The 14,527-nt window shown below is 39.4% G+C and overlaps 1 protein-coding gene across 1 annotated transcript in view; it reads right to left on the bottom strand.

The window, feature by feature from the left end:
• The window catches only part of STK32B (serine/threonine kinase 32B), a 151,553-nt gene that overhangs the window by 86,498 nt on the left and 50,528 nt on the right, over positions 1 to 14,527 (bottom strand). The window lies entirely within an intron of this gene.

Genomic DNA, 14,527 nt, shown 5'->3' with positions numbered 1-14,527 from the left:
AGTTAAAGGGAATGGCTCTGGGGCTAAAAATATCAGTGAAGCTGAGGAATGAACATGCAAGGCCCACTTGTCTGTGAGCCCTCCATTGCCTTACTAAAAACTCTAAGTAAAAGCTGTATAAGAGTAAAATGTAAAAAATACTTACACCTCATCTTCTGGTGAGTTTGCCAAAGCAAGGGTGATGTCACTAGGCTTCACCGTGGGATTCAGGGAAAGCGGAGGATTACAAATCCCATTAGAGAACACCTGTGCACAGTGCCAGAGCAACGTCTTTCTCAGCTTTCCCAGGATCCCATGGTGAGGCCCAGTGAGTTATCAGTGCCTACAGCAAGCTGCCGGAAACCAAGGGGTAAGCATTTTTGATTTGAGCTTTGATGTAGTTACTTTAAAAGACATGAAAATTGTAAAAATGTCTACTCTACAGCTTATACTGAGGGGTGCTTCATTTTTTGCACACCAAATTAGGCTGCCTTTCATTTGTACTCTACAATCTTCATCTGCAGTGTTCTTTTAAATAAAAATATATCAATGGTTAATATGCACCATATTGAGGTACCTCATTTAAATAATTAATTTAACAGCAAAATAATGACAGATGCTTTCTTATCTAGTACATGTAATCATCAATCCACTGGAGAGTAAGATAGCCGAAAACCCTTTAAAAAAGCTGCACCTGGGACAGGCTTCCAGAAATGTGAACTCATTTCAAATAGCAATGCAAAAAGAAGAGCCAATAGCAAATATTGCAGAAATGGCCAAACTCCCTGTGCTCCATATTGCATATTAATTTGAAATTTTACACAGGAATCTTTAATTCTGATTTTATCTGCAGGAACACTACCCACTGTCATTCTATTCAAAGTATATTTTAATGATATACTATACACAAATGCACAAACAAACAGCATTTTTATAGATGTATTGTAATGGGTGTGCTACAGAAACATGATTGCACTGGACTATCTGTTGTCTGGTGGCAGTGTTTGATTCTTTAAAGTGACACTAAACTCAGAAGTTAAAGCTTAAAATGCATTCAAGTATCTTAACTATTAACAAAAATGTATCTTATTTGTATATCAGTCGGCTGTAGATCCTCAAATCATCTCTGAATGGGTGCTGAAACTGTCCTTCCTTCTGGAGGGCGGCTACTTTTCTTCCCCATGGTCCCTGTGTGTGTTGTAAAATAGCCACCACTCTAAGCTCGCTCCCATGATGGACTATAATTTCAATACAAAATCATAAAACTAACCATGAGGTTATAGTTCATCAAGGGAGTGAGCTTGGAGTGGTGGCTACTTTACAACACACACAGGGATCATGGGGAATAAAAGTAGCCACCCTCCAGAAGGAAGGACAGGGTCAGCACCAATTCAGAGATGATTTGAGGATTTGCAGCCGAGTGATACACAAATAAGCCACACTTTTGCTAATGGTTTGGGTACTAAAATGCATTTTTAAGATTTAACTCCTGAGTTTAGTGTCACTTTAAATGATTTGCAAAAGTACTGTTCATTAAACAAGAACTCCACCTACAACACTTTTTTTAAACTATCATATGTGGCACTGAATACTCATTCATAATAAAAAAGGAAATGGAGAGGAATTCCATGGCATCGTCTGTGACCTAAGGGGGTTGATTTACTAAACTTATGAACACACCACAAACATGTATACACCTCTGTAGTGTGTTCCCTCCCAGCATGATCTATGGGTGGAATCTAAACACCTTTGTAGTGTGTACACACCCAGCAGGTGTGTTGTGCAAAGGCCTGCATGAATTTGCAAGGTGATGTTGTGTAAATTAGCTCTATGTTGTGTTGCTTGCGTTGATGAATGCAGGAATGTAAATGCATGAGCTAACCATTTTTGTCTAAACTGTGAAGCAGCATTATATATGCATGATGTGCATGATTTTTCCATATATGGCATTAGTGGAAATATGCTTTTAGAGACTTTTTGGTTGATAAATACGTTTTGCTGTGTAAAAATCACACGCACCTAGTGCGTGCGTGTGTTTAGGTTAGTGAATCACCCCCAAGGTCTCATATAAAATACTGCATGCAGAGCTGTGAGATAGTGATCTCCCAAATATACGGCAGTTATAATAGCTTTGGTCAATTTTATTTTAGTTGTTTTTTAATTTGTTTTGTTGTTTTACATATGTTTTATATTTTAAAAAATATACAGTATATATTGCTTTACAAATTAACACTTTATATAATATGTGACACAGAATTCCCAAAACACTATGGATTATCTAAAGAGACAGCCCAGTGGACGAAGGTTGCTATGTTTTTGAACAAAATCTCAGACAGGGGATGAGTCACTGTTGACTTGATTTACTAAAGGACAAGACTTGGGTGTTCAATTTCACATGAATGTGCATTCAAAGTCTGATAGATTTTTAGTTTTTTTTTATTAGCCCTGACCATAATAAATAAAAGACAAAGAAAGTCAATATGTACAAAACCTTTAAACCTCCCTTTAATGAGATCTAGGGAATTCACAAATAATGAGTGTACCCAATATGACCCATAAGAGTCACATATAACTATGGACTGTAAGAAGCGTATAGCGCATTTTTCTAAAATAGTGCATTTTTCTAAAAAGTCTTACTTCCATAAGGAATTAATTGATTGCTTAATGGTGGTCATTATTCTGTAATATCAGCTGTTCAGTAACAGTTATGCAAACATCCTCCTAATTATCTTTTCTATTGCCATGTACCAAGTTGTTGTATGCATGCAGCTATGATGACATATTATTGGTTTATTTAGACATGGCTAATTAATATCAATTAGCAAAATCATTCAGCTATATTTTATGGCAGATACAACTGAACACAAGGGAAATAATAATAGTTGAGTTTTGACAAGCAAATGTGCTTTTACTACATAGAAACTGTAATAGTATTTGGTCATTGTTTATTCTAATTTAGTTTACTGTCTACAGAGGTTTTATATATTTCTTTTAATTATTTGTATAAAAATGTTATTTTAGAAATAAACATTTAGTGCAGGTTACATAAATGAGTCTATGTTTCAAAAGCATACTGTGCTTTCTAATAAGTAAGCCCTGAACTATCTGTATGCTTTCTGGCAGATTCTTTTAATCTAATCATTAAGATATTAACATTCTTGAAAGTATAGGAAGAGTATGTCTACCTCTTCTACTCATTTAGGTTTGCCATTGCGTATTTCTCATCCTGTAAATACTATTGTCTGGCTGTCAACTGTATGTGGATAAGGACTAATGTCTTATATTAGAGCCAAATGTTCAGCATAGAAACAAAGGAACCAGCATCTTTAGAAGGAAGCCAGGAATGGGGGACTTCTTGTTTCTCTACACAACAGCTGCTTAAAGACAGATACTTCACACTGGGCAGATCTTGTATGAATATCTACCTGCTGACTGCAAGTATTTAACATAAAGTTGTGCAAAATGTGCAATATTCCATATTTATCCAAATTAGAAATTAAACATTTTTAAGAAAAGCAATATTAGCTATAGATTTCCTTTTAAAAGATACATTATTGCCTGTGGAATTATTGGCAAATAGAGAAATTATGTACCTTATGTTATGTGCCCTGAGGAATGCACGACTTCAAAAAAGTTCAAAGCATCATGCTTGTAAGAGCCTGCAGGCATATTTATAAACTTTGCTCTGACTAATTCTTGAAGAAATTAAATAACCCCATCATTAAAGGGAACCTGTGAAGACAGAAATATGGAAACTGCTATTGCAGGCCCCAGGAATTCTTATTCTGCATTTACTACTGGGTAAATCACGGGCATGCAGTGAAAAGTATGAAACTCTCATCCTCCATGCTTGTTCCAAGGTGGGGACTCTCTAGATAGGGAAATCAGGAGCAGAATGTCAGCCCTGGGGCTTTGACCTTTAAAAACAAGTAATCAGAAATAGCTACCTTAGCACCATAATAATGTGAACCTCAAAGATTCACAATAAAAAGTTAAGCTCTCTTCATTTGCAGATGGTGGCTATTCAGTGATTTTCATCCCTCACTTTATCAACTTGAAGGTAAAGCCCTCAGCTGAAATCAGTTTTGCAGAAACAAACTGGTTGTTAATAGACACACTGAAACAGATACTCAGACAATGCAATAGGTATAAGGACAGCATTATCCACGGAACAACCAGTCCATCTCAGTTTGGCTAATTTCAATGGTTAATGCATGGCTTAGATTACAGAATGTCTAGTGCTTCCATCCAAGTTAACGAGTTGTGTGATGAAAGTCACAAAACAGAACCATTGTATCTCAAAGTGATAAAAACTGCCAGTAAACTTGCATATCATTATCACATTATCTAGTAAAATCACATCTTTGGTCCATGAAAGAGCTGAATTTAGAACATTACTCAAAAAGTATAGAGAAAATAGGTATAGGACATCCTGGAAGTGGAAGTTAGATCAGGAATGTACAAAATACTGGTGTATCTTGTCATTATTGAATTGTATGTAATTATTAAATCATTGTGTTTATAAAATTAAAATTGTTCAATTGGCAAGTTTCCTTTTGTTATTTATGGTAAAGGAAGATGATTTATAAGAGGGGTAACAGTAATGGACATTGTACTGTATATGCCTCTACTTTTTAGTATATGGCTTGTTGCTTCATATAACTGCATGTGGTATGGTATAAGGAAGGTCATACACTTCCTGAAATATGCAAGCAATGGAGTAGATTTAAGTGAAATTTATGATTATCAGTCAATTTATGGGGTTAACATGAATCTCTGCAACTCCAAGTGTTATTTATTACCTTTCCTATTACACCATTGGTTGAATCAAGTAGAGATACCGGTATGCCCGCATATGTAACTGAAGATGAGCAGGCCTTTAACAACTGTCATTGTAGAAAAGAAGAGGCCCCATCTATTGCCAGGAACATCATCTAAGACTTTTGATGACAAAAGTCTTAGACTGGCAAATAACTCTCTGAAAGCAACAGGTGGTGAGGTGAACCACCATAGAGCTGGGACTCACCATGACTATTAACTGACAATGACAGCAGTGCACATATAATATTTTCCTTCCCTCTTCCTCCTAGGAAAGGAGAGGGTCAGACTATGCTCAAACAGAGATTTTCAAATAATTTGGATGCAGCTCCATCCTTATAAGAATTATGCATGTACCCAGGATTAATAATTTACCAGCACTCAGAGCTAAAAGGAAGCTTTAAACAGCCTTAGAGGATCCAGGATTATTGTTTCACTCTTGGTAATAAGCCTGGTTACTGGCTCGCTTTTGGGAGGTTTGATGAATCAGCTGCCAAAGTATAACTGCCTTGCTGTTACTTCTGTTGATGGTATTCTGCCTTTTGTTTTGACTATCTAATTTACTAAATTTGATTTGGAAGCATTAGCAGCAGCACAGGATGCTGAATCTCAACTACTGTAATGAGTTTGGTTTCTAAATCACTTCCAGGATTAAATTACATTTTGAATAGGGAAATAAATGCTCATGAAAGAAAGAGAGGACAGCTGTACCTGTCTTATAGCGAGTCTACTGGGTTACAGTACTATAAGAATTGTCAGATGCCGTACAACTGTAAACAGTTGGGCTGAGCTAGCTGTCACCGTTAGCTCCGCCCAGTTCTTTATATGTTGCCGGCATCTGTCAAAATGCCATTTTGTGGCGGGAGTTTGTCGCAAGCTGATGGGTCGACGGGCATCCTTTTTTTCAAATTATTTCTATTTATTTTTTATTTCGTTGAGTGGTCATTGTGGACAACGCTGGATGTCGTGATTGACGCTGGATTACGTCGGTGGATCCATTTTTTTTTTTTTAAATAAAAAATTAGTTTTTCTTAATTAAAGGATTTTTTCAAAAGTCTGGCCTCTTTTTTACAAATTTGATTTCACCCTTTAGTGAATGGGTACCCCTTACTCATTCAGAACGGGGGGGCACATCTGGATGCCCCTTTATTAGGGGGTACCCTAATGTGAACAAGCCCCCTGCCCGCACCCCCACAAGCAACGCCCCAGGGCTTGTGGGGAAGAGGCCCTTGTCCACATCGGCACCCTGGAAAAGCACCCTCCCAGTGCCGAGGGCATGTGGCCTGGTATGGGAGAGAGGGAGGGCGCTCGCTCGTCCCCCCCCCTTTACTGCCCTGCCAGGCCTGTGCTTGGATCAAGGGTCTGGTATGGAATTTTAGGGGGCACCTCACGTTTTCCCCACCATTTTGGGGGGTGGGGTTCCGCCTTAAAATTCCTACTAGACCTTAAGAGCCTGGTATGACTTTGAGGGGGAACCCCATGTACTTTTTTTTTGTGTTGTACAGACAGTTCAAGGGAACCCCCCAGGCACGATATTTAAAGGAATTTTTAATTTTTATTGTTTCACTTTAAGTGACGTTAAAATCACTGCTCCTTTAAAAACCATTGAATGTGTAGGTTGTATGGTAAATGACCTAGCAGTACTCCAACTAAGTGAAATACTGTGGGTTTCAATGACTCAATTCACAATTCAATGCACAGCCTTTCCCTAATTAAAGAAAATGGCTAAATTTAACATGATTAATTTCCACATGAACTATCAGCAGAAATGGCTGAAAAGAGCAGATGTAACCTCTGGATTCCAATCTGCGGGATGCACTCCCTGTGGGCACACATGGCTGTAATCCCAGGTGGCCAAATTGTGTTTTGTTTGGCTGATTTACTGTAAATAATGCATTAGCAAATTGGAAAACTGCATAGGTAACAGAATAGAAAAAGACATAATTTATGAGACATTGTAAAAATGTATGTTTGGTTCTTTTTCAAAATTAAAATGCACATAAGAATAAATGCGTCACAGGCAAAGTCATTTATTTTTCCACACGCACATTATGTGCAGCAAAGGAGAGTAATACATCTGTGTGCTCAACAACCACATCCTTGTGTGTCTTTTCTCCCCTACTTTCTCTATGTATGACCCCCTTTTCTCTGCTGGTCTCAATGCCTTCTGTTTTTCCATTTCAGATCTACCTTGTGTCCCCTATGACTCTCCCTTTGTTTCCTAGTCTAGGTCTCTGTCTTTTTGCTCAGTCATTTCTCTGTGGCCTTAGTATGTAACTCCCATAATCACTGCTTGCAATTTTTCATATTCTTTCTTTGTCCCCTATGATCTGAAAATGAGCAACTCTTTTAGATGCGTAACGCGGCTTAAAAACACTCATGGGGGGGAATTTATGAACATGCTTGCAACAAAATTTTTAGTCGCAAAGACCACAATCTCATGATAACTAACCGCAACATTTTCTTTCTATTTTGCATCTGTTTTTAGGTGTTCGTGCAACAAATTATTGTTTGTGACTCACTGCACACAGTTTTGCGACATTACACATCATTTCTCAACTGTGCAGTAATTGTTTCCAGCATTTGCGACATTAAAAGACCTCCAAATTGTCACATATTCTGGAAGTGATCCTGAGCTCTTCTTAAAGTAGGGCAAAGATAACTCAGCTTCATATCCTCAAGTCAGCTAAGAGCTTCTGGACTATTCAGCTGTCTTTCAGAATTGTGACAATTTAGAAACAATTTTAAGACAATTCTTCTTATGAAGACATTTAGGAATGAAACATAAACTAAGATAATAAACCTGTCGCTATACGCACTAGAAATCAGGGGTGCGACAGATGCTGATTGATAAATGTCCCCCATAGGGTCCCTTTTACCTCAGGATACCAAAAATCTGTCAACCAAAATATCCAGGTTTTCCTCCCGCTATCTGCCTTTCATGATTGTCAGCCAAAGAGATCTCTATGACTATGCCCATTACTGGGTGAAACATGTCAGAGTAAAGAGGATCCAAGGCAGGACAATGTGTAACTGTGGGGTCTATTCACAAAGCTGCCGAAGGATCTGGCCGGGACACTGATCTCCAAACATCTAACTCTCCCTGGCGCCCCGGGAGTCTCCTGCTCCCGGCCGCCAAGGAGAGAAACACTGCTTTTTCATTTTTTTTCTTTATTCTGACAGAATAGAAAAAATTATTATTTTGGCCATAGGAATGCATTGCTAGATTCCTATTGGCTATTTCAATTTGCAATAGCCAATAGTAAACTATTGTTCCCGAAGTTTACTATTGGCTATTTCAATTTGCAATAGCCAATAGTAAACTATTGTTCCCGAAGTTTACTATTGGCTATTTCAATTTGCAATAGCCAATAGTAAACTATTGTTCCCGAAGTTTACTATTGGCTATTTCAATTTGCAATAGCCAATAGTAAACTATTGTTCCCGAAGTTTACTATTGGCTATTTCAATTTGCAATAGCCAATAGTAAACTTCGGGAACAATAGTTTACTATTGGCCATTGAAATTGAAATAGCCAATAGGAATCTAGCAATGCATTCCTATGGCCAAAATAATAATTTTTTCTATTGAACATGCTGAGCATGTTCGGCCAACCCAAAGCCACCCGATATACGGCTGAAATCAGCCGTACCAGCCAAGATTCTTCTGCTTCTGAAGGGGCTCAGACACTGCAGCTTTTATTTTTACAGCACTGAGATAGCACAGATGTTTATAAAAAAAAAGGTGGACCCTCACATTCATACATTTTGGAAGGAGAGACAAACAGCAACCTCTTCACTTATTGTCACCCACATATACAGTAATGCCATTTTACCATATTTACAGTTCATACAGAATCTTCAGTTATGTGAATCGAATGATTAACACCTGCTGCAGCCTTCTTACACCAAGGGAATGGAATGTAATCAGAACGGAGTGGTTCCACAAAACTTTACATCCTGTTCTTGGACAATTAACATCTGCATTGACATATTGCATGGTGCTTGGATTAAGGTGACTGAGTTAACTGTGTAGCTATAAATTCTGGGTATGTTTCCAACACTTGTTAGAACGGAAGATGCGGCTTAGATCAGCTGTGAAACATCTTCAACATTACAGAACAAGTCTGGAAGAATGTGACTAACCACCTTCAAGCTTTACCATGACCTGGATAAGTTAGAACCATTCCAGACATATATTTCAGAAGAAATATATGAATATGCAAAGAGATTTCCCCAAATCCCTGCAATGTACTGTATATAGTCCACCTGGAGGAAACTGTTTCTGTGTTTCATCATTTCTGTTCTGTTCACATTTTTTGCATAATATTTTATGATGAGATGCACTGAATAATTCACAACAGCCAATTAGAAATCAGCTTCCCTAAATATGTCTACACCAAACTGTTGAGAGTTGGCCCTTAAAGAGTAACTATACCCTCATCTTTAAAATGACAACAAATACACAGCTAGAAATGTTTAGTAATGACAATCTACAAACACATACTTCTAGATAATAGTCTGCTTTTTATTCTTTGCATATCTTATTTTTCTTTCTGTCCTCTCCATTTTTCTCACAGTGGACATTTTTTTACTAAGGGCAGTTTAATATATCTCACTTTACTTGCTGGAACTCTGGAACATGTGACTAGGACATGTGATCATGCACATCATCTCAGGGGAGGAAAGTGCCTGTCACTGAGATCTCACAGGATTTTGAAGTTTACAGGTACTCTGCTGGTGTAACCTTCCCAGAATGCATCACTTAGGCACATGTTACATCACTAATGCCTGAGAGTACCAGGAAGTGGAAAAACCAGAATTGTTTTTTTAACTAATGAAAGTAAGGTGATTTCACATCGGCATGTTTTATGGCCAATAAATTGCATATAAGGCTTCAAAATGGGGACCTTTAATTTTCCGAGTTCTACCCCCATAGACTTGCATTGAGTTCTAAGTTCGAGTTAGAACTTTTTGCATGTTCGAAAGTTCGAGTTAGAACCGAACACGGGGGTGTTTGGCTCATCACTAATGCTGAGCTGAATGCTGATGTGATTTTTAATGAAAGTGGTAAAGGCCTGCTTTAACTCAAGTAAGGACTAGAGTTGAAAAGAGGAAAATGCCTGAACCAGAATGAATATTCAGAATTGACATTTAATTTATTTACAATTTTGTTTTATTAAAATCCAACATATTTTGAGGGTTCATAGAAAGCCCTTCATCTGACCATGACAGTGTTTAATGATGGTTACTAAACTGGTACAATAGGAGGGATCCTGAGTGGTATAGGTATGATTAATACAAATGCTAGGTGGGTGGTCCAACCCTTTGAACTCCCAAAACGCATTGGATTTTTATGGATAAATCTAGACTTTACCTGTTCTGATTCTGGCACTTTCCAGTTTGAATTTTCTGAAAAATATGTTTGATAGTCGTTTAACTGAATGAAAGCAGTTGAGGTGCTCTGGACATCTTATGTGGGCTCCTAGAGGAGCTCTTCTAGGTAAAAAAGTTGCAGAGGCCTGCGTAGAGAGTCATCATCCCTGTGTAAGGTCAAAATGGGATCCAACTGGAGATCACATGGAGCTTGCTCTCTTCCTCCCCAGCAGTGAATGGACGGTGGGGGAGTAAAGGGAAGGTAAGTATTAGGTGCAAAGATCTACGGGGTTATTCACAAAAGGGTAAGGAGTTTGGAGAAGGCAAAATAAGTGGACAATCTAGACCAAAATAGCTGATTTGGAAAAATTCTCCAATTCAGCTCCCTTTCCAGTTCAGCTATGTTGTCCTAGATTGTTCACTATTCCTGCCTTCTCCAAACTCTTCACCCTTTTGTGAATAACACAGTTAGAGTCAAACTGTTGCTTTGCCCTGCAGGAGTAACTCACCAAGTCACTATAAGCTTGAGCTCCCATCTCTTTTATATTTGATATATTTAGTATAGTTATTATTTTGTATTTCTATTGTTTCTTATACTTAACAGTATAATGCTACTTTATATCCTGTTGTAAAGCACTGAGGAGCATAATAATGTCACATGAATAAAAGATTCCAGTATTAGCATGCACATTCCTTTGCTCCATTTTTATAACTGTGCTCTTCCTAGAATTACTTTTTATACTGACATATTCGAAGGTTTATTTGTACTGAATGTGATATAGATACTTTTCAGCATGACTGCTCTCTCTGAAGAAAACCTTGATTTTTTTTTTTTTTTACCTCTTGTCCCCATCTAGCCCCAGGTTATCCAGCAAGCACAAAGTATAATTTCCTGCCAGAAACAGTAACACAATTAAAAAGAGGATTATGCTGTTGAACTTCCATTTTTCACACACTATACAATAAAACCTTTCTTCCAAAAACAAGTCACAGTGGCAGGGTGCTTTGTGCAGCTTAATGCTTAATTTATCCAAGACGGGCACCCTCCATGTCTCTGCATGAATTGAATCCGATTTCTACATTCATCACACGGTTTTCTGCAAACATGCAGAATCTAAAAACAAACACGAAATAGAATTTTGCAAAGCAAAGCTTATTTACACATCTGTATTGGCCATAAACACATATATTTTGTACTCACTACAAAGTCTACAAATGATTTTTTTGCAGCTCATAAACCAGTATTCACTGGAAGTACTGGATGAGAAGTAATGGCCTACAGCAACTAATTAAATTAGATCTTTAACTGATCCAATTACACTATGAAATATTATAGGTTACTAGGAGTCATTCTACTTTACACAGACACTGTACTCTATTATTAAAACATAACTGCACTTTTATAACATATTAGCTTTTTGTTTTTTAAAAATTGCATTAAATCATATCTATGGTCAATAACTAATATAAATCTGTATTTCTATATCGAATTTCTATATTGAATTTTTGAGTTTCTGAACAATGTAACATTCTCATTACTTGCTGGAAGCGAAGCATGATGGGATATGTAGTCTTGAGAAATCAAGATTACGTCACATCAAGCAGCAGGGAAAGAGATGCAAAGCACTATGGGAATCCAGGAAGTTGTTGAAAGTGATGGGCAGACGGAAGGCAGCACTCGCTATATAAAAGGGATTTTTTCAAGTAAGCTTTGTATTAAAAATAAGAACAACTCTAGTATGTATTCCTATTACAATGCTGATGTTATAACAGGAGAGCATATGCTGGGACTTTGGAACTGCTTTTAGACAAATTTGTAGGCCTCCACTGCTTTTGAATATACTAGCTGATTGGCTACTTGATTATAGACACTAATCAACGGCAAGCATGCAACAGGCAGAACTTCTGGTTTGCATACTTGTTTCATGTCAGTGGCAACATTGGATTAGTATGATGGCCAGTAAATTAGCATTTTAAAAATAAGAGCTTAGTCCTAGCATTCTCCATATATGTATGCAGCGCTCACCCCCGAAGGAGCCGCTGAATAACCGGATATTTCTATCCCCCTACACCAATGTAACGCCCAAAGCGTGGTTCCACAGCACACCAACACACCTTTGAACAGTTTTATAGCAGAGTTACTGACAAATCAGAGATGAACAACTATGATACAATAGTAATGACAGAAATCACCAACAATAATGTGTATCAACAGGCTGAGGCACTCTGCGACCCAGTAACTGCAGCTATCTGCAGTCAGTACTGAGGTATGTGAGGCCAATTGTCTCTAAAGGCTTTCCCCCGAATGGGGTGTATGTCCCTTTAAGGTCTCCCTTTAACAATGTCCGAACCTCCCTATACTACTGGCCAGTAGTGGTGTCCTAAGCTAGCCGGCGTTGGGGCCTTTACTGTAGTGCAGATATGAACAGCAACAGGTTGTCAACGTGGCCAAAGGCCTCTCACCAATCCTCAGGTCAGCTGGAAAGATATGAAGACTGCTGGCAGGAACGGGGCGCCCTCTCTCTCTCTCTCTCTTCAGTTCAGGCGACATAGAGGGAAGTCATCTGGGTCCCCGACAAAAGGTCCTCACCTATCCAGGATGTTTGCAGTCCTCTCAATTGGCTCCGTCTGGCTCCCTTTCTCTCTGCTGGGCTGGCTGGATCACTCCGGCGGCTGGTTCAGCCATGCGACTAGGCCTCGGTTCAGGCGCTCAAACACAGTCTCTTTGGTTCAGCAGATGAACATCCGTCCTTCAGAGCGCTGCTGTACAGATTCTGTGTGTCCCAATCTGTCAGTGGGAATCACACAGCTCTGCTGCATGCAGTCCTAATTCACACAGTGCCACACACAGGCCTGTCTCCTCCAGATTCTCCCAGTCAGACTGAGCACTGGAAGCTGGCTTCACTTGTTGCTAGGCAGCCTGGCTTCCTGACCAATCAGGAAGCCGGACGGCACCTCATGACTAGCCACCCGGCCTCCTGATTGGTCAGGAAGCCAGGCAGCCTCTTCACAGGCACTCAGGAAGCCAGGCTGCCTGGCAACAAGTGAAGCCAGCTTCCTAGCCAATCAGGAAGCTGGGCGGCATGTCATGACCCGCCTCCTGGCTTCCTGATTGGCTTTACTTGTTTCTAGGCAGCGTGGCTTCCTGACCAATCAGGAAGCCGGGACGCGAGTCATGATGTGCCATCAGGCTTCGTGCCTACCAACAAGTGAAGCTGGCTTCCTAGTCAATCAGGAAGCCGGGTGGCACGTCATGACCTACTTCCCCTGATTGTTCCTAGGCAGCCTGGTTTCCTGACTAATCAGGAAGCCAGGAGTTGGGCCATTACGTGCCACCTGGCTTCCTGATTGGTTAGGAGGCCAGGCTGCTTAGCAACATGTGTAGCCAGCTTCCTAGCCAATTAGGAAGCCGAGAGGTGGGTCATAACCCACCGCCTGGCTTCCTGATTCAATTTTCTAATAGTTATTGGGGTCAAATTGATGATCGATTTCATCAATAGTAGCAGAAAAAAATTGAAGGAGCAGCATGGACATTTTGTCTTTACAGAACAAAATTGTAAGAGTGAATGTGGTTTTCATTCAGGAAACTCAATTCATTTCCAAAGTAGAATTTTAAAAACAAATATAATTTGGAATGATGTTCGTCAAGTCTCCGATGGCAAATGTGCTGACAAGATTTTTTGTACCAGTGTTTGTATGAAATTTTAACTGTGTATACCAAGATTTAGTATGTATGCACTTAAAGGAGAACTATAAGGTCAGTGTTTTTCCCCATAGTTCTCCTAAGGGTCACGGGAGGACATATACTAGCGTCCTCCCGTGACCCAAAGCTCAGTATATTGCGAGCTACAACTCGCGGTATACTGAGACCGCACACGGGACGGATCCCAACAATGCTTTCGAGATCCACCCAGCAGTGGCAGAGTGACAGCTGGCTCTGCCGATCCTCCAGAGCTCTCAGCTCTGGAGGATCGGAGCTGGGAGGGGAGAATCCCTGCAGGGAGCCGTGAATGCAGGGAGATGATCGAGAAGGGAGCGAGCGATGGTATGTGTCTCCGCTCACTTCCTAATCTATTGAGCCGACCTGCGACAGTTTCATTGTCACATATTGGGTCGAACTATGAGGTTGAGTGAAAATCACTCACCTCATAGCTCTCCTTTAACATGAAAAATATATCTGTTGTCAGGTCTACTTTAAGGAAGTATGGAATCGAGTTGGAATTATATGTATTGCATTCATGTCTGTGGCCCCAAAGACCCTTCACTAGCTTGTCTTCAATAAACATTAGTATGTGATGAATATTCTGACACCCAGTGTCAGAGCAATTCAGAAGTCACACAAGTATGGGAAATTG

This window comes from Nanorana parkeri, unplaced genomic scaffold, assembly GCF_000935625.1.
Source record: "Nanorana parkeri isolate BGI_ZX_2015 unplaced genomic scaffold, ASM93562v1 scaffold1099, whole genome shotgun sequence".
Lineage (NCBI taxonomy): Eukaryota > Metazoa > Chordata > Amphibia > Anura > Dicroglossidae > Nanorana > Nanorana parkeri.
This window is presented reverse-complemented; position numbering and strand designations above follow the sequence as displayed.